The sequence below is a fragment of the Haemaphysalis longicornis genome, unplaced genomic scaffold (assembly GCF_048455015.1).
Source record: "Haemaphysalis longicornis isolate Haplotype H1 unplaced genomic scaffold, Haemaphysalis longicornis Haplotype H1 scaffold_14, whole genome shotgun sequence".
Classification (NCBI taxonomy): domain Eukaryota; kingdom Metazoa; phylum Arthropoda; class Arachnida; order Ixodida; family Ixodidae; genus Haemaphysalis; species Haemaphysalis longicornis.
This window is the reverse complement of record NW_027526245.1, coordinates 56,616,414-56,637,387: the sequence shown is the minus strand read 5'-3', so window position 1 is coordinate 56,637,387 and position 20,974 is coordinate 56,616,414. Positions and strand designations below refer to the sequence as shown.

The 20,974-nt window shown below is 45.0% G+C and overlaps 1 long non-coding RNA gene across 1 annotated transcript in view; it reads left to right on the top strand.

The window, feature by feature from the left end:
- Positions 1-4,981: 4,981 nt before the first annotated feature.
- Positions 4,982-20,974, top strand: part of LOC144165118 (uncharacterized) — a 50,830-nt gene continuing 34,837 nt past the window's right edge. The window contains exons 1-3 of the long non-coding RNA XR_013321372.1: positions 4,982-5,111; positions 6,941-7,008; positions 19,793-19,894. This is a non-coding gene — a long non-coding RNA (uncharacterized LOC144165118). The remainder of the gene's footprint in view (positions 5,112-6,940; positions 7,009-19,792; positions 19,895-20,974) is intronic.

The window sequence follows — 20,974 nt, the reverse complement described above, 5'->3', positions numbered from 1 at the left end:
CATTACCGGCGGTGCCGTAGACTGAGGGCGTCTTCCGCTTATGAGTACGGAGTTCTTTTACCTTGAAAGAACTGTTTTCACCCGTTTTAGATAGAACGTAGATGCGCGTTTGCTCATTGCGGGATTCTCTGTATTACACACTGCAGTTCTACTGTTGTTATCGGACACCGTTCACGGTATCCACAACGTCAGTTATGTAAAGCACGTTGTTGGGCTAGTTGGTGTTCCATGATAACAATAAAACTGCGCAAAAGGACGGGACGGAAGAAGAGGACAACAAACCAGGCGCAGACTCACAACTAAATTTATTCAGAAACAGCCTACGCACCTATATACCCTTCCGTGCACATGCGCACAGTCGCATGCGTTTAATCACAAGGACGCGTTTAAAAATTCATACTCACTACAATACAAAGATAGTGACGCTTCGCTAACGCAGTTATCACCATTTTTTCGTATATGAAAGGCCTCTATTAGTTCCCTTGCCACCTTTTCCTTGCTCTGGCCCAGCACTGTGGTTTTTTCCAGTTGCGGATTGCAGGACTTGTTTTCACAGTTCTTGCAGTGGTGCGGAAGGTGCGAGCCAGTTCCATTCTTTATTGACAACTGGTGCTCTCTTAGCCGGTCGTTCACACATCGGCCAGTTTGGCGAATGTAAACCTTCCCGCATACAAGCGGAATCATGTATACAACCCCAGTTGCGCAACCCACATACGGTGTGGTATGTCCCTTCAGGCCGTCTTTTTTGTTGTCCGGTCCTCTCAGGATTTTGGGGCACAAACTAGCCAACTTCCGGGGGGCAGAGAAGACTACCGGCAGTCTGTGCCTGTTGGCTACATTTTTGAGGTTGTGTGCCACCCTGTCAACATAGGGTACAACCACCGGTTTCTTGCGCTTAGGGGTGTCCGTCGTGCATGCGGCCCTGCCCTTCACCTTCTGTAGCAACGACTCGGCTACCGCTGTCAAAACGACTACATAAAAAAGGAGTCTACAGCGCCTGCAGGGTCTACTCAAGGCGTCGTGAAGTACTTCCAGAACAACGACCTTGTGTTGCTGCAAGCTGACAAGGACGGAGGGTTCGTTGTCCTTCCTTCTGGAACGTACTGTGAAAAGGCCCTTCAAGCTGTGAAAAAGAACTTCTCACCTAGGAAGGCGGTGCCCTCGAAGGTAAAAGCAAGTGCTTTGGCCTTATGCAAGGAACTGTCTCTTGATAAGCTTGCAAAGTCGATTAATGGATGTAAAAGCGGTAGCCTTAATATTTTTTTCACTGTTAAGACCCATAAGGATGAATTTCCTTTTAGGTCCATTGTTAGCGAGAGAGGCACGTGGTAGTGCCACGTGAGCCGGTTCCTGCAGAGACAGCTCAGTGCACTTAAGTTGCAGGATCCTTTCGCGACCAAAAATTCACTGGAGGTTGTCTCGTTTTTGAAAGAAGGCCCGCCTGTCGGCTCTGCGTTTTCGGTGGATGTGACCGATCTGTTTTATTCTATACCGCACAAAGAATTGTTCCTTGCTGTAAGAGAATGCATTGAAGAGGGTAACGTTGTTTCTTGCCAGAATGCCTTTGGCTTGACTGTAGACAATTTTATGACTTTGCTTGAATTTTATCTGCAGTCTACATTTGTATCTTTTAACGACGAGTTGTTTGTGCAGCGAAGGGGTGTGTGTATAGGATCATGCGTGGCGCCTGTTCTCTGTGAAATTTTCTTGGCCAGTATTGATCGAAATCTAGAGCGTGACCTTGAAGAAGAAATAGTACTTAAAGTTTTTAGATATGTCGATGATTTCCTGGTTTTTGTAAAGGCATCACCGGTATTAACTAACCTGGACGCTACTAACAAGATTTTAGGCGAGTTTAGGCGATTGGGGAAAGGTCTATCTTTCACCCATGAGCTGCCTCACAATGACTGCCTGCAGTTTTTAGATATTAACATGACGCTTTTATCAGACCACGTTTGTTGGTTGTACCGGCCAAGAGTGCGGAAAGGCCTGCTTCCGTATGGTTCCGCGCACTCCAAGACTGTTAAAAGGGCCATTGCGTGTTCTTGTCTACAAGGTGCTCTGACGAAGTCATGCCATCACAGGGTGCAAGAGAGCTTCGTCGCTCAGGTTGCCAGGCTGCAGACGGCTGGCTTTCCTGTGGTCGTTTTGACAGCGGTAGCCGAGTCGTTGCTACAGAGGGTGAAGGGCAGGGCCGCATACACGACGGACACCCCTAAGCGCAAGAAACCGGTGGTTGTACCCTATGTTCACAGGGTGGCACACAACCTCAAAAATGTAGCCAACAGGCACAGAGTGCCGGTACTCTTCTCTGCCCCCCGGAAGTTGGCTAGTTTGTGCCCCAAAATCCTGAGAGGACCGGACAACAAAAAAGACTGCCTGAAGGGACATACCACACCGTATGTGGGTTGCGCAACTGGGGTTGTATACATGATTCCGCTTGTATGCGGGAAGGTTTACATTGGCCAAACTGGCCGATGTGTGAACGACCGTCTAAGAGAGCACCAGTTGTCAATAAAGAATGGAACTGGCTCGCACCTTCCGCACCACTGCAAGAACTGTGAAAACAAGTCCTGCAAACCGCAACTGGAAAAAACCACAGTGCTGGGCCGGAGCAAGGAAAAGGTGGCAAGGGAACTAATAGAGGCCTTTCATATACGAAAAAATGGTGATAACTGCGTTAGCGAAGCGTCACTATCTTTGTATTGTAGTGAGTATGAATTTTTAAACGCGTCCTTGTGATTAAACGCATGCCACTGTGCGCATGTGCACGGAAGGGTATATAGGTGCGTAGGCTGTTTCTGAATAAATTTAGTTGTGAGTCTGCGCCTGGTTTGTTGTCCTCTTCTTCCGTCCCGTCCTTTCGCGCAGTTTTATTGTTATCATAATAACGTCAGTTATGTATGCGAGGGATATTGTTTTGTTTGATTACAAATTTTAAGGCACTGACGCTACACAGGCGACGAGGCGCACAGTAGTGGAGGGCTCCGGATTGACCGCCGGAGCCCGGTACCTTAAGTCGAAAGATACCCAAGTGACTTTCACTGCGGTCGAGTGAGGGAAAATATGGAAAATAGTACTAGCTGAACTAACTCAGAGCGATGATGTTGCATAGTTGTGTGACCACCCTGCAAGGCAATTAAGGGTGATTAAAATGCTTATATAGCTGTTTAGGATAGAACTCTAAATGAATGCTGATGGGGAAGAAGACATATTACAATGACACCTAAATATCAAGAATGGGAATACACTTTTGCTCCTTATGTGCGTCGTTGAAGACAAAAAGTGCAGTTTACTTTTTCAGAGCTGTGACGTAGCATGATCTGCTATCGCTTTATTTTGTATATAGTGAAGAAACAAACAGGCAGTTCATGACTTCCTGTTTCGAACAGCATACACAGAGGCTATTTACTTTTATCTTCCGGTAGTCAGTTGAAAGGAAAACCAGAAGGCAATGGTGCTTCAATTAGGTATTATGGCGTATCAAAAATAATTATAATGATTGCTTTCAAAAAGCGAACTGCACTATTCCCTATGTGATGCCACTCAGGTTAAAAAAGGGTTGCAAATATCTTCAAATTCTATTCGATTTCGTTTAGTTCACATAGATTCCTGTTATCTGCCCGTGCCTTCGTAATTCAGTTGTCCTGCATTTATATCAGGTTAATTCGCCTTAGTTCGCTTTCCCATCATTCGCCATTCACAGTTCGGTGCAGTCATGCAAAATCTTGTATGGGTTTGCTCTAAATTCTTTTGACTCCAGGAAATGGCAAAGGGCTCTTTTTATTGCCAGTTTCACTCAAGCACTTTGAACGTTCACTGAATCACAATTGTAAGCACTTTTCGTTATATCATAGTTTTGATAACCATATTTATTACCTTTGTCATATAAAATATATGCCAACAAAGTTGTGCTCCAGCTGCATGTCCTCTGTGTTCGAGAAAATAGAAAACGATATCACGCAATAACAATAACAGGCTCTGTACAATGTATTATTTGTCTTCAAACATTTCCACCTTAAAGGTAACAGTAGCTCTCAAAAATCCAACAGTTGCCGCCATCAACCAATTACAAACGCTGGTGCATAATTTTGCAGCGCGCTACAAGAGATAATGCGAAGCAGGTTGACAGAACGATGACGCCACACAGTTTTTGCTGAACAAAAACGCAGCAGACAAAGTATGACGCACCAGCGGCGCGGGAAGCAGGACCGTCGCGGCCGGTGCCTTACCGCCCAGGGGCGTAAGCAGCGTTTTTGCGGTGGGAGCATACTCTATTTATGCCGCAGCCAAACACCGAGAAAGGCAAGCTAGTTTCGTAAAAAGGGCCGCCATCGTGCAGAGCGAATCTATCTTGAACATTGCGTCGCCTGTGCAGCCCACGGCCCGCTGATCCACTGTTACAGACGAATGTGTTCTCGTCTGTACATGGCGCTCATTCAACTTTCAAGCCAAAGAGCAAACCATTTCATAACATGGCTATCACCTAAATTCCGCATGTGCAACTCGTCAGTGGTTGAGGACATTCTTTGTATCTTGTCTCGAACTTGCACAATGAAAGAGGATTATGATGGGTAGCTGGTGATGTGCATTTACCGGCTTATTCGTTTGCTTGTTTTGGCTACGCAAACAAGCATGCGTTTTCCTAATTTGCCCGGACCAAGCGTAGACAAGGTGTCGCGTTACTTTACCCAAACGTATATTTAAGGGAAGCTTCCACCAGTATTAGAATTTACGTTTTTATTTGTGCGACATATCACACGTTTAAAAATACTCTGAGCAATCCAAGATTAGATTACGAAAGGAGATTGGAGATTGGAGATATCCTGCACTCTCCATTCGTACTGAGGCAAAGTGCACACGTGGATGCGAAATGAAGGTGCTTTCATATGCTTCGGCAAAACAATGGGCTCCGACAAAGGCAGTTTGGAAGCAAAAATATTGTGCAACGTTCATTGTAATGGCGGCGAATAACAACGAGCCTAGATTGAGCTGCGCGGAAACGATGTATTGTAAAGGGAATAGGCTGGCATTTAACCCTGTAGTAGTAAAGAACGCATCAGACTTCTGCAAAACCGATATGTCGCCACTAATTTTGCTACTGGTCATGGGTAAGTGCAAGAAAACCTTATCTCGCATTTCTTATTTCGCGAAACCCTCACAAATTTCTACCTAATTTTCATTGTGTCTAACTTGTGTGTAGTGCAATTGCTAGTATTAAGAAGGCAGGTTGCATACGAGGACTACAGCTGTTCTAAAAATTGCCTGTTTCCATTTCTGTATTCGATTAAAAAACATGTAGGACGGGTTTCGGGGGTTCTTTTTGTGCAGATATATATACAGCTTAAGGTAGCGAAATATTGTTTCAGTATGCGGTTTCTCTCCTGCGATCATATCAGCAAATGTGGGGTCTAAAGAACTAATTTAAAGAATTGTAAGCTTTTTAAAATGGTTTATACAAACAAGAATCCAATGTTCTCGGTGAAATAATTAAACTCGAAAACACTTAACGGAGTGTGTAAAGAAGAAGCCTTTCACATTAGTGGTGTCATTTAGTAGACGGGGCTTAAGGAAAAACAGTGCTTAGTGCTTTCTTTTCTGCAATTCTCTTCAGATAAATTTCTTCTGGCATTTGTTTCACTGCATAAATGAGCCTCAAATAACACCTATAGCAATACACTTTTTGGTCACCTTTAGGTACGCAACCAGAATCCACGAGTTCAATGTTTGATGCAATTAAAGGTATTGCTCGGAAATTACCAGCGCTCTCTCAGGATATAGGGGCGAAGTGCTGAAACTAATTAAAAAAAAACAACCACTTCTGGCTAGATATCTTCACCTTCGAGCTTGGTTAAATTTACTTTTTGTCATTTTTGAAGCGAATTCAATATATTCACAAAAAAATATTTCCAAGAAAAATTTTGTTTTCCCTAAAGAATTGTGGTATAAACTTTACTAAATCGAAGTTACTAAATCTAAATCAAATATACAAACAGAGTTAAATCTACTTAAATCTCAAGTTTACCACGTTGCTTAGTTTCCTTATTAGAACTTTGTACTAGATAGGAGAAATTTTGTACTGCTGTCACTGCATAGTGGCAGCCTACTGGTAGGGCTCTGGAAAAGAACGTAGTTGTGGGTTATGTGCGGCTTATGTGTTTTTCTGGTGAAAGCGGAGCAAAAACGGTGCTTGTTAAGAACTTCACCATTATTGAGATCCGTAGTTGCCCTAAAGCATTTCGTAATCTTCACTGTGGTGCGATTCATAGTGCAGTGGTAGTATTGAAGCTTAAAGGAACAGAGAAAAAGAAAGCTCTTTGTTTTAAGTGACCACATCCAAGTTGCAGAAGGTAGGATTCTAGTGGTCCGGATTCCACAAAATTTACTGCCTCTTACGTGGGGCAGTGTAGGGCTAGGCAAGACTGGAGGATCATCGAAGATCTGGTGGGGGAGCTGGGCAATATTCTTGGGTGTATTGAAACTGGGGTGGGCAATGGTGTGGACGCGTAAACGTCCGTGGTAGCCTAGCACAATGACAAGTTCTGGACGTACGCCGCCCATAAGGATAGACATGTACAAGCGTGAATTTTTTTAATAATATTCTTCCTCCAACTGTTTAGGAAAGTCACCGGCTTCTTTCGTTTTATTTTCATTCTAAAGCGTGGATATAGAGAACGTCATATCTGTTATCCGCGGAGAAATTCAGATACTACTGAAAATAAGCCTCAGTGTTAGCACAGTGCAAAGTATTTGAGCTCTAGATGAGATACTGTTTCTGCCGCACATGAGGAAAATTTCGTCTTTCTCTTACTCACAGCACCAACAATAAGTTATAACTTACCCACTGTAGATATTTCTTTTCAACACCGGAAAATTAATAATCATTTCTGTGGTAATATGGCTGAAAGCGTACATTGTAATGCTGTTTGTTGTGTTGCAGCAGTGCCTTCTGTTTTGGCCTTTAACACCCCTTCATCGTACTGTCACCGGCTGGTTCCTCACTTCATAGTAAGTGCAAATGGATGTTTGTATCGTCATATTGGAGAGTTTCACAATAAGCACCCGCTGAGTGTCTGTGGTTGAATAATGGCGGATAGAGTGAATGCATTGTGCTTTTCCACTTCGACATTACCGTACACAATGTGAACTGAGGCATTGGAACTTTCAGCTCTCAATGAACATCTCGGTATGAGGCTGTAAGCCACCTGCGGTATGGCTAAACGTAATCTCTTTATTGTGATTCGAAGCAGAAGTTTTCCGAGTCGTACAAACGAGAAACACAAATAAATAAAAGGAGAAAAAGCAAGGACGGCTTACCTCTGCGGTCATCGTAGCTTATCCATTCTAGAACTACGTTCGCTCATCAGTAAGCGGTCAGAGCCAGCCATGGCGACACCCGTCTAAGGGCGGAGCTAGGCAGTGACCTGCGGCTAAAATGACGTGGTCTTACATGCCTCGTTATCTTAAACACCGAAATGCGCTTGAAAGATTTCCACTGATATTTATATAAGGTACTTGATCACAGCAACTACAGCACGGCAACGAGAAACGTAGTTTCCCGTGTAATGTTTCGTTTGATTGGAAATACCAATTCAGGTCTGTGAGTGGTCAAAGAAAGAAATCTGACAAATATGCGCCCAGGGAACAGCTTGACGATATAAAGGGAGGATACGTAGTCTAGTTGTAAACATATTCTTTTTAAATGATTACATTTCAAATATTTGCTCTGCTGTTCTCATTCGAGCCTTAGTCCTGGATGTTGCCAATGTTATATTATACAAGTGGTTTCCGCACACAAATTACAAATTACGGATTCAATCATTTGCAGTGATGGTTTACCAAACAAATGCCTAGTATATACCTTTTGGAACACTATACGAAACCCTTCGTAAAGGTAGGATTTTGCAGGCTATTTGAACTTGTTTTTTATCGCTTACGTGTGTCCGTGCTCATTCGGCAATTCCCATTGGAAATGGAACTGTCGGCCATATCATCAGAAGTTTCCGATCGCACGTTGTTCTAAAGAGAATAAATCTGTCCTACTGCGCCAATTCGCTTCTTGATGCTTCAACTCGTCGCTTTTGTTGTGTTAGGTGATCTTTTTCTAAAAAGACTGCCAATTCTTAACCTCGTGCTTGTCAGCGTAACTGAATATGGTGGGAACTCACTAATGAAGTGTACAAGCACACAACACATCAGGTTTATGAGAGCATGGCGACATTGTGTACTCTTATGTCCAGAAGCCCTACGCTCTTTGAACGCACCCAGCCCCACTTACGTGTTCATTTTGAACACTTGTATAGTTTTAGAGGCGGTGAAAGGCACCCCGTTGTTAAGTCGCAGTCTCTGAATGGTAGAATAAGGGGTTTTGGCACAAGCGGCTAAGCTTGAAGCCCAGCAGTACGAATGGTGTTTAAGACCCGTGTTCTGTTTACAGTAAAATTTTTCTGGTCTGCATTAGACGCGTTTTGATTTGTAAATAAGACTGGTTTGTTACCTTTGCGGTGATTTAGTGGAGACCATGGCATGAAAAGTTAAACGTTCCGAATCCCACCGAATATGCATTGTTTGTATTTCTATTGTAACAAAACATCAGAAGATAGAGCTGCATTCCGGCAGTTGTAAAAAGGCATGAGGGGCGGAGTCGTCTGTTCTCCACCACAAGGCTAGGGTGAGCATGGTACCCCACACGATCAACCAATTCCAGATATGTGTTATTGCTGGTAATGGTCGGTTTACAGAAAGCAGTGCTCACGTACGCTGAGCGCGGAGCAGCCCAGGCTGTGCAATATGACGTGCACCAACATCCCACATGCCGTTTCTCACTCTCAGTACTCCCGATGCTGTTAGATCATCTACATCAAAAGCCACCTTCGGTACACTCCCACAAGAGCACGTCGCGGCATGCCGCTGAAGTACGAGCCCACAAGGGGCATAGCTTGTCTCTACTCGCAACACGCTCGTGTCTGGCTATAAATGGTTACCAGAGCTAAGATTTTGAACTATAATTATAATTGTATATATTCTGAGCATAGGGACGTTATAGTCGGACATTATGTCCGTACACAACATCACCTTCATCACTGCTACTGTTGACACCAAGAGGTGTTTCCAGCTTTTAGTCATATCCGTGCACCTATCGGCATTATCATCTGTAAATGATCATCATCATCTCGCTCCGACTGCTGAGGAAGGTGTGGGTACGGGAACTGAATAGAGGTCTTTCTTAAGAAATAAAGATGCGCAGGTACGGGGAGGCAGTAGGAGGACGACGAAGAGGAGGATCGGGGGCGCTCACTGCCTCGCTAATGGACTCCATCACCGTATCGGAAGCCAGACGCTGGTCCTCGCTTCACATTCTCTGGTGCCGAAACCCGGGAACCGGCGCACGAGCGAATCTACGTTCGACGGCGCAGCGGCTTCGAGGCACGCGAGGCTTGGATACCTTCGTACTGCTTTATCCTGGAAGCCTTGCCCTCGGCCGCCGCCCCTTGCGGCTCGTGCCCAAGCCCGCCCTTGTCCCTTTGGTATTCGCAAACCCAGTGTCTTGCTTCATCGACTGGTGCCATGGACGCTCTTCGTGTTCGCCGAGACGTCCTGCGAGGGACCGTTTCCGGGACGATGACAGTCCTCGACGCCTTGCTGCGGAGCCAAGCAGCAACGGCCCTTCACAGACAAAATGTCCTCGACCTCATGTTGCAATACCAGGTGAGCCTTCACAAACTCGACGCTGAAGTTCAGGAGAACGTGAAGGATGAAGAATTTGATGCCGACGTTTTGGAAGCGATCGATTACGACGAGCGTATCTGCGCCCTGCGAACGCGCGTATGCTTCTCTGGGAGCCGAGACTCTAACGCAAGCCCCGTACTTCAACCTCAGGCAGCCCTGTTCACCACCCGCATCGCACTCTCGACTATTTGCTCGCCCCCAAGGAGGCCGGGCGGAAAATGCTCCCGAGTGACGTGCCGCATTTTCGGGAAATGACTGGTGCATGGGTAGAAGAACAGGAAAACGACGACGGAGGCGCTGCGGCCTTTCAGGACGCCACGTAGGACACCGAGGTGCTCAGTCAGGGAGAGAGGCTTCAGCAACTGCGCAGTCGTGCTTCTTCCGTGACTGCTGTCTCGAGGAAGTCTCAAGGACACTCCCGGGACCTTGGCATCGCTGACGCGGCTATCGTTTGTGAGAGAGCTTAGCGGTCCTACCATGAATCTAGCCGAGCCAAAGATACTTCTGCTTTGGAGATGTCGAAGTGGCCCTAGACGGACGCTGGCATCACAGACGCGATTCTCACTTCGGAGACGTCACTACAGCTCTTCCGCAGCCCTCGCTTCGACACTTGACTACCGCTCTGGAGACGTCTGACCAGTTCTGCCAGAGCGCAAGAGTCGATGATGCGTCTCTGCTTTTGAAAACCTCCGAGCTTCCCCGTTGCGACATTTACGTCGGTGAGGCCCTTCTCGTTTCGTCACCAGAGTCAAATATGTTTTCATTGGGTTCAGCAACAACGGCGCGGTTCGTGCAGAAGATGGACTCGCGTCAGAAGACAACGAAGCGCCTGCTCCTCCGACGCTCCATAAGCGAGCTTCGGCCGAGCTCGTCAAGCCCCGGTGAGGCGGTATCCTCGTGGCGAAGCAGAACAGATGCTTCTATGGTGACGACCACTTCTTCAGCAAGCGCAACTCGATTCGCGACGAGACTTTGTACCTTGTTGGTAACGGCGGGAGTGAAGTCCTATTGTTCGCAGATATAACGGATACGCCGATCGAACACACATATTTCCTCATAGACGCAGTATCAGACTGCAGGGGACGGCTATGCCATCACGCTACCGTGACGCTCTCTGGAAATTCGGCAGTCTACATCAACTGTTCCCGTTTGATCCTGGCGGCTGCCTGGCGACTGAAAACCAGGAGCATTGTCTCTCTTTCCGGTTGACCATTCGCAATCTTCACCTTTACCCCTGAGTCACTTCGATACAGCAACTCTGCAAGCGGTCATTGCCCGTGACGTTGGCCATAAACTTGTACTGCCTCGCTCGCATTACAAGGCCGTTTACCGAGATCGACGGCACCGAGACATCCAGCCGAAGGCTCCACTAGATCGCCCAGCCAACCTCAAGCATCGCTGCTGTGCAATCATGCGCCGCTATGGAAGTCGAAAAGCTGGTCGTACTGGGGCCAGGACTTCTCCACTGAACGTGCCGCTGGTAGCTAGCTCCTAACCAACTTGGTTGCGGCGGGAGTATGTTAAGGAATAAAGATGCACAGGCCGGGGGCCGCAGTAGGAGGAAGAGAAAGAGGAAAATCGGGGGCGCTCACTACCTCGCTAATCGACTCCATCACCGCATCGGAAGTCAGACGCTGGTCCTCTTTCGCTGCAGTCTTCTTTCGAAACGACGTCTCTCAATATATATATATTTATAAATACCCCAAGAAAAATTCCGACAGCCGATCCGGAAATTCGGCATATCGGTCTGTTGGTCTGATGGCAGCCTGTTGGCCTGATGGCAGTCTGTCGGTCTGATGGCAGTCTGTGGGTCTGATGGCAGTCTGTTGGTCTGATGGCAGTCTGTTGGTCGGATGGCAGCCTGTTGGTCTGAATGCAGCCTGTTGGTCTGAATGCAGTCTGTTGGTGGAGCTATAGGTCCGATGACGAGATTGACTTAGGACACATGCTGTGAGGTGTGGAACTGGTTTACAAGTTTGGCAAGCATGTAGGCCTTTTAGCAAAATAAAAATAGATAAGTTCATTTTGTGCTGCTCACTCATTTATTTGCGCTGCATCTCGCCGTGCTTTTGCGAAAGGTGCTTTCGCACAACCTTTAGCCTGGCTTCAGTGGGCTCCACAGACGCAGTCCTGGCCACAGATCTGAAAAAGAGCTGTAGATAGAGAGAATAATTAAGGGTTCAATGACCTTGTGAAAAAAAGACCATGTGGTAAAAGGGTAACAAATATTGCCAAACAGGTTGCCAGTAAACAGCAACACTTTGGGGAGTAAACTAATACCCTGCAGCTTTTTTTCTTGTAAGCTAACAAATACTGGGCCCGCAGCAAACCATTATTCATTATGGCATTCAGGCACAACAGAGAGTTTTAGCAGTCCGTCCGTTCCGTTCGTTACGTTGTTACCGAGTTTACCGGGACCGGTCTGCGCCTGCGCGGGCGGAAGGGCGAGGAGGTGCGGACATGGCGAAGGCAGGCGCACGCGGAACTAATCCCCCTACTTTGACGAATGCCCAAGTGCCCAGACGGATCCCGGTAAACACGCTAGCTACGTACGTGACGGAACGAAGGGACTGCTAAAACTCTGTAATGTGAGACCATTTATTGTGCCAGAAGTTTCATATTAGGGGATGCTTGCTTTTGCTAAATTATGAGTTACTATGAGTTCTGATGCCAGATATCACATGCAATACCTTTCAGGGATGCGACCTTCTCTGGTGTCAGGGCTGGTTTGGGCTTCGTTTTCGCATGACCCTTGTTCACTTCGTTCCGGTGCTACAATAATCTTCTGTGCAGATTGCCTGTTTCGCCAATGTACACTGATGTGCCTTCGGCGCACGGAATCTAATAAGCAACATCTGGAAGCTTGAAGCGTGAGATGGGATCTTTCACGCTGACAATGTCAGAGCGTACCTTGCTAGTGGGCACGTGCACGATGTGCACACTGTGTTTCTTGAAAATGCATGCAAAAGCTTGATTGATGTGTAGGACGAGAATTGCAGCACGTTTCGAAACAGGCCTTGTGGACGCTTCTACCTGCTAATGCCAATGCGGATTCCTGCGAGTCGCCCTCTTCGCTTCTTTTTGAATATAATGCTTTAGGCAGCCACAAGGACTGCATCAAAACGTGCAGCAATCACCTACATGCCACACATCAGTGAAACTCTCGCACGCATTTGGCATGCATCAAAACGTGCATGTGCCCTCTAGCAAGCTGCGTTCTGACATTGTCAGCGTGAAAGACCCCCTCTCACGCTTCAAGCTTCCGGGTGTCGTTTATTAGATTCCGTGCGCTGAATGCAAATCAGTGTACATTGGCGAAAAGGGCAATCTACACAGAAGATTAACGCAGCACTGGAACGAAGCGAACAAGGGCCAGGCAAAAACACGTGCACTGGCATAGCACCGTGAGAGGACGGGACACGTGGTCGACTGGGAGGCAAAATTACTGACAACTGAGTGCAATCTATCTTCTCGATTACTGCTCGATTCCCTCATCGTTCAGACGACGCCCAACATTATCAACATAATGATGGCAATCTGCACCATATCTATGCAAACTCATTGTGGTGCGTTATGCCCAATGTATATCTTCGTTTTTCACGACACATGCTCACCGTGAACAAGCACCAAACCGTTTAATGGCTTTCTTGACAGAGTTACCGACCTACGTTTCATCATTGCGATAATGCTTTTACCTGCATACACGGCATTTTGTCAAACACTTGACTACACTACATGAGCCATTGCCGTTCTTAACCTGCCCCAGAGTATATAACTTTCGCTACTGCTATGAGATAGACCCATTACCGCACTTCAATATGGCCTTTATATTCGCCTCCACAGCACACCACCCTAGCCACTGCAGTCGGTTAAACATATGAAATAAAGCGAGTTTTGGAGTGCAAATGAAAATATAATCACACGTCTTAGTTTCCCAATCGATCTACCTTTTGAAATCCACCATGCAACCCCCTCCCCTACTGGCCTACCAAAACACCTTTGTCTCAAAAGGTAATCAGGCTGTTGTTAATGAAGTAAGTATTTACAATTTGAGACTTGCCACCGTTAAAGTCATGCACTTTGTTTTAGAGATAAGCGACGTTAGCCATTTGCAGCATTAGGAGTTATTTATGTTAAGATCAGATTGAAAGCAGTGACGGTAGTAGTAGAAAGAAATTGTGTGATAAATTAAAACATCATCTGCAAATCGACCCACATGGGAGGATATGCAACATGGAAGGTAGACAGGACCAAGCAACCTGCCTGGGGGGACAACCAAGTGGCACGAGCAAAAGAAGTATATAGTTATTAGAAGTAAACTGTATTTGAGAAGAATGAAAATCTTTCGCTCAAGTGAGGACATTAGGGTGAAGTTTTAGAAGTCTGTGGTGTGCAATGCGATTGAATGGTTTAGAAAAATCGAGAAAAACTACCGCAGTTTGTAAGCCTGCGTCAATGGATCAATGTAGATCGTGAACAAATCCTGAAAGTTGTTTCTCAAGTAACCCTTGCGAAAACCGTGGTGATATTTCCACTGTGATATTGTGATGTTATAAATAATTAGCCACCTGAGAGTGGATGAAATGCTCCCCGACCTTGCATTAGTTGCTTATAAGGGAAACGTAATGGTGAAGTACCATCTCCTGATTTAAAGATTCGTGCTACCTCGACTATCTTCCAATCATTGAGAATAGTGCCTGTCATGAGAGACTGCGAAAAAAGCACTGTCGGAATTCTACAGACTGTGGGATGTACTTTCGGTATAGTATGATTAATACCAGTATGATCTGAAGTATATAAAATTGTTAGCTTACTTAAAATGGTAAGTAGTTCCACACAAGTTTTTATTGCAAGTTCAAAACCATAACGAAAGATCCTAAATGTTTGCTTGGCTTGATTGCATGCGAATACTTGCTTCAAAGTCAGTTCAATTTCTCTTCTTGCCCTTTAATCATCGGCCCCACATTCTCTTCAATATCTCTGCTACGCAATGACACGCTCCAAAGGCACAGCACTGCTTCATGAAAATGTTTCAAATAATCAGAGGCCACGGCACTGCTAACCGGTATACATCGTTGCAGGTTCCACAACATGCAATAACTAACCCGAAAGTACATAATCTGTGGGTGCACCGGTATGGCACCAGTGCCTGGACCGATCTGTCGAGCACATGCGCTGGCTTCTGAACGGGTGGTCCAAGCGGCCAGATGATGAATGAAGGAATGACCATTCGTGGCGGCAAAGCGTACGGAGCACCAACAAAAGGCCAGGCAGTACTTGGGTACAGCAGGTGCAGTGTCGGTTGGCCAAGGGAGGCCCTGGCAAAGCCTTTGTAACTGGACTGGAGGGCAGCCGACCCAGGACAGCCAGCAGCAGCACCTTCAGGTGCATAATCTGTGAGTGTGCTGACACTTGTCGAAATACAAGAAGAGCACACACAAAGCACGAATACTTACATCAAGTAGATTTTAATGGCTTAAAGACAGTAACCTCCAAGGCACTAATAAGAACAATCCCGGAACACCCCAAGTGAAATTTAGGTCACAGTAAAAATGTATTTATTAGACCCGAAGGTACTGTGAGTGGGGTATGCATGACATATGCAAAGCTCACTGCTGAGCTAATTTGCATAGAACGCATGCTAGCAGCTCATCTGTATCCCTTGCTTTCAATCGCTTCTGGTGTGTGATAGTTGAGTCTCCTCCAATTCAATATCTGACTTGTATCTGCACGTTCAATTCTCCAATATAAATCGAGTGGAGTGAGTGCCTACAGCTTTCTTGTTAGTCTCTGTATGGCCTGCGGTTTTGCGAAAATGAGAACTTGCGAATTCGCTCAATTTTCTGCACTAATTTAAACAATACATATGCCTTTAATATCAAGCCCCAGACTTCCCGAGAGCTACTCTTACGAAATCGGCAGGTGCCTCGTAGGCGTTGTGAAATCTCCCCCACTACCCCGACACTATGCTAACTCCCTGCGAGGCCACATGCGCGCATTTCACCTTCAATACGCACGCATATGAATTCTATACCTCTATGAACTCTCAGACTGGCGTCGTCATATTTGTACCGGACTTGTGAAGCACGGCAATGTCAGACGTCGTGAAACTGCCGTACTCGCTCGCTAGTGCGCGGCTCGAACTCTCTCACCGTTCCCTGCCCTTGCATACTATTTTCTCCCTCTTGCACTTTGTAAATTCTCATCTTTTTAACGCGGCCCGAACTCTCTCACCATTTCCGGCCCTTGGATACTATCTTCTCCACCTTGCACTTGTTAAATTCTTATCTGTTTAACTACACCTCTTGCGTCCTCATCTATTGCCTGCTTTTCATCCAGCACAACTCCGCCAGCACCCGTCGACGCATACGCTGTTGTGGCGCGTTGGCGAGCGAGTACGGCAATTTCCCGACGCTGTTGCCGAGCTTCACGAGAACGGCACGCATATCGCGGCCTGAAGACCGCGAGACGTCTCGCGCCCAGAGTGGGTTCGGTCCCCACTCTGGGCGCGTGTTTTTTTTTCTTTCTCACTTAATAATAATAAAAAAATAATGTAACGTCACTAACGGTAAAAAAAATAGTCTAATCACTCCCCTATGCCTTCTTTGGCGTTGTAGACTGCCGGCATTTCTTTCTGTATGTCATAACGAGCCCCTCATTTCCAAACCCTATATATATATATATATATATGTATATATATATATATATATATATATATATATATATATATATATATATATATATATATATATATATATATATATATATATACAATCTGTATCTGTTTGTTTTATGGCGCAAGGGCAACGATGGCCAAAGAGCGCCAATGCAATGGTTGATCATTTTGAATGATGTTTTAACAAAATGGTGCTGTAAATGTGACGATTTTAAAAGAGGTTGGTGTGGGGGGTGTATACAGCCCCTCATTTAAAACAGCAATAAAATTGGGGAAATGGGAATTGCAGGGTAAGAATGTAAAAAATAAATAGACACTCATAGCGTCCTCCCACTGTGAGGGGCCCAGAGGTTACACGTGGTATGATATGCGGTTTAAAAAGCCAATGTCTCCCAGGTAAGCAAAAAGGCGTTTACTTGGAATTAGGGTTGATCAGCTAAAAACATCGAGGGATGAAGAGGAATCATGTCAGTGTAGAGTTCCCGGAAGTGCTTTTTCCTTGCCTTGTGGAAGTATCCACACTCAACTAAGACATGGCTGACGGATAGGCGATGTCCGCACCTGTCGCATTGTGGCGGTGGTTTGCCCTGCAGAAGGTGCGAGTGAGTAGCGTATGTATGAACTATTCGTAATCTGCACATGTATACTTCCGTTGTTCTGTTGTGTTTTTCTGTGTAGTAGCTGCCTAATTGGGGTTTTATAGTGTGGAGTTTGTTATCTGTCTGAGTGTCCCAGTGTTGCTGCCAGCGTTGTCGGATTGCCTTTCGAATGAATGGTTTCCAGTCAAGATAGGGAAGCTGCTGAACGTCGACGCTGCAGCGAAGTGCTGCCGCAGCGGCGCTCTGGTCTGCGAGTTCATTACCAGGAATGCCACTGTGTCCAGGCACCCAACACACGACTATGACCTGTTTTAAAGCGTAGGCTGCCATTATCTCTTTAACTAACCTGTTCAGCACAATGTTTTACTTGGTTTTCCATAATGCAGTGCTGTCACAACACTCAATGAGTCTGTGTATATAATGAATTGTTGTGTCTTTGTTTGTATTATGTGTTCTAGCGTAATTAATATAGCATGTGCCTCAGCCGTAAATATACTTGTGTTTCTGTTTAGTGTCCTTGTGCTGGCAAAGTTGGGACCGTGTGCAGCACATGCCACAGCAGTGGCAGTTTTGGATGCATCTGTGTAAAAGGCAGTGCACGGGAATTTGTTTTGCAAGTTCAGGAAGTGTTGTCGGATGAGTTCTGCGGGTGAATGTTTTTTGTAAATTTCCTTGAACGACGACATGTCACAGGTGAAAGGGCGCAGTTGCCAAGGCGGCATGAACTCAGCGAAGTCAGCTTTGTAAGATTCTCATAAAATAACCCCAAGTTCCTCCGCATCCACCTTCACTCGGATAGAGAAAGGCAGAGGAAGCGACGGACGGCTCAAAAACAGCCTTTCGGACGCTTTGTTTTCAAGAATAGCATTTAGCGGATGACTATTTAAGAATGTTGCCCTTACGCAGTACAAAAGTGCCTTGTATGTACGCTGGTGCTCTAAGCACCACTGATCCGTTTCTGCATAGAGGCTTTCAATAGGACTCGTCCGGAAAGCCCCGGACGCCAGGCGGAGCCCCAAGTGCAGCACTGCGTCCAGCATTTTTAAAGCTGTTTTTGAGGCAGACCCATAGACTACACTTCCATAGTCTATACGGGACCTGACAAGACTGTTAAAAACACGTAAAAGGCATGTTGTATCTGCACCGTATGACTGGCGGGAAAGGACTTTTAAGATGTTCATAGTGTTCATGCATTTCATTTTAAGCTGTTTAATGTGTGGGATGAATGTAAGTTTATCATCTAAAACTACTCCAAGAAACTTGTGTTCTCTTTTTACGGGTATCTCAACTCCCTTAAGTTGTATGGTTGGTTGCAGATGGATCCCACGCTTCCTGGAAAAGAGAACACAAGTGCTTTTCTGCGGATTTAGGATAAAACCATTTTTGTCTGCCCACTTGGCTAGTCTGTTCACAGCAACTTGGATCTGCCGTTCACAGATAGAGGAGTTGCATGACCTGAAGCTGATGTGAACATCGTCTACATAGATTGAATAAAAAATGGTGGGTGGCAGTGCTCTCCCTAACGTATTCATTTTTACAATGAAAAGTGTGCAGCTAAGTACTCCACCCTGGGGAACGCCATTTTCTTGTGTATACGTCCTGGATAATGCTGCACCAACTCGTACCCGGAATGTTCTATCTGATAAGTAGCTTTCCAGTGTGTTTAACATGTTTCCACAAATGCCGAAAGATTTAAGGTCATGCAGGATGCCATACCGCCAAGTGGTGTCATAGGCCTTTTCGATGTCAAAAAATACAGATATACAGTGTTGCTTATGGGCAAAAGCTTCTTTAACATAAGATTCAACAGCTATAAGATTGTCAGTTGTTGACCTGCCCAAGCGAAAGCCTGCATGGCAGCTATCAAGGACACCATGATATTCCAAGAAATAGATAAGCCGTCTATTGATCATCTTTTCAAAGAGCTTGCTCAAGCAGCTTGTCAAAGCAATAGGGCGATAGCTTGTCACAGAAGAGGCATCTTTCCCCTCTTTCAATATAGCCAACACAATTGCCTCTTTCCAAGCATGAGAAAAGTACCCAGCACACCATATCTTGTTGTACAAGAAGAGAAGAGTATTGAGGGTATCTATGTGCAGGTGCTAAATCATTGTGTATATTATTTTATCAGCTCCTGGCGCCGAAGCACGGCATGTGTTGAGGGCTACCATAAGTTCCTGCAGCGAAAAAGGAGAGTTATACCCATCATTAGATTTCTTGTGGTCACGAATACGCTTTCTTTCAATAGATTCTTTCTATCGCAGGAATGTCTCAGTGTAGTGGGGGAGCTGAAAAAATGTTTAAAGTGCTGTCCCAGGGTGTTTGCTTGGTCTTCAAGTGTATCGCCAGTGGTGCTGACAAGAGGTGTGACATATGTTTTCTGCCCCTGCAGATTCCGTATCCTGTTCCAAACTTTGCGCGCATGTGTATAGGAATATATATATATACAAGAAAAGAAAACTTTGAACAAGGTAAAAGCCCGATTGTTGCCAACGTTTCAGCAAAGACACTTGCTTTCGTCAGGGCCCTGACGAAAGCAAGTCTCTTTGCTGAAACTTTGGCAACAATCGTCCTTTTACCTTGTTCAATGTTTTCTTTTCTTGTGTTCTCTACCATCTTCAAAAGTTTATATATGTGGGTGTGTGTGCGTGGGTGTGTGTTTATGTGCTAGTTATATGTGCTAGTTATGTGCTAGTTATATATGCTAGTCACTAACCTAGTAGTAAGTAGCCTATTTTATTTTAGAGTGGAATATACATTATTTTTTGTTTTGCTCACACTATTTCAGACACGTTCTGTGACGCCATGTACGTACCCATGTCTTGTTGTGTCACTCCACGTACACCCGCACATTGTTGTGGAAAAGGAGCCTGATGGAACGCCATGCATGGTAAGAGAAACATCGGTGGGTTTGTAATCGTTGTAGGTTATATTTACCTAAATCGACTACAAGGACTTCTGGAAATAGGCTAGTATCATTTGCCTTGTTTTTGAACTCTTTGAAATGTTGGTAATTGGTGGTTTTTAGCATCCGCCACACATGCCAATCATGATTACCAAAAATTTGTCAGAACACATAAAATCTCTGAAAAATAAAAGCACACTCTTTATAATGTAACAGCTGGTTTTCTCGCTTCATTAAATTGTCATGATGCGTACCTAATATTTCCCGCGCAACTGATTTACTTCCGGTGGCCCAAGTTTAGTGGCTCTGATTTATTCATTTTAGGAAGAGGTATTTTGTTCCTACTCCAATAACGCGCCAAAACGTTTTCAAATTTTAGTCGATTTATTGTGGGTAAAAATTAAAATGAAGCGTTTGTGATAGCTGTTTGAAACAAACAATTTGGAATGTCATCTTCAAAACAATTTATAATCTAACCTGCGTGATCGCATTTCAGGAACCAACGTAAAGGTTTACGTACTGACATTTAGCTGAGCATTGTGTGCACACCTTACGATCACACCCAAATTTACCAGATTTACAAGAGCGCCTTAATTTTAGTGCTAATATTGACAGCATAGACTCTTATCATGTATTGCGTTAGGAGTTTTTATCTGACCGTATTTCACAGCTTTGTTAACTTTAAAAACTGTAAGTTGTCTTTTTAAACTGACGTGATTTTATTTGTTAGAGTTAATCATAACATATTTAAGGTTCTTGATGTAAGCAACGTCTCATCAATATTGTGAAAGGATTGCTGACTAGCGCAACATTACCATTTTTTGTCATATGAAGCACCTAAACTACAAACGCTTAGTAGCTTATCCTAACTTTTACGTCCTTATGTCCCAATAAAATATGTTGATGTGCTCATTTACCTTTGCTGTCAATAGACTGCAAAGAAGTTGGTGTCTTTCATTTATACATAGACAGTGAGTAAGAATTACTTCGGTTGCATGTGTTAACACAGTAATTCGCTAATTCATTCAAGACACATCCATAAATTGTGGAAACTCGTAACTCTGT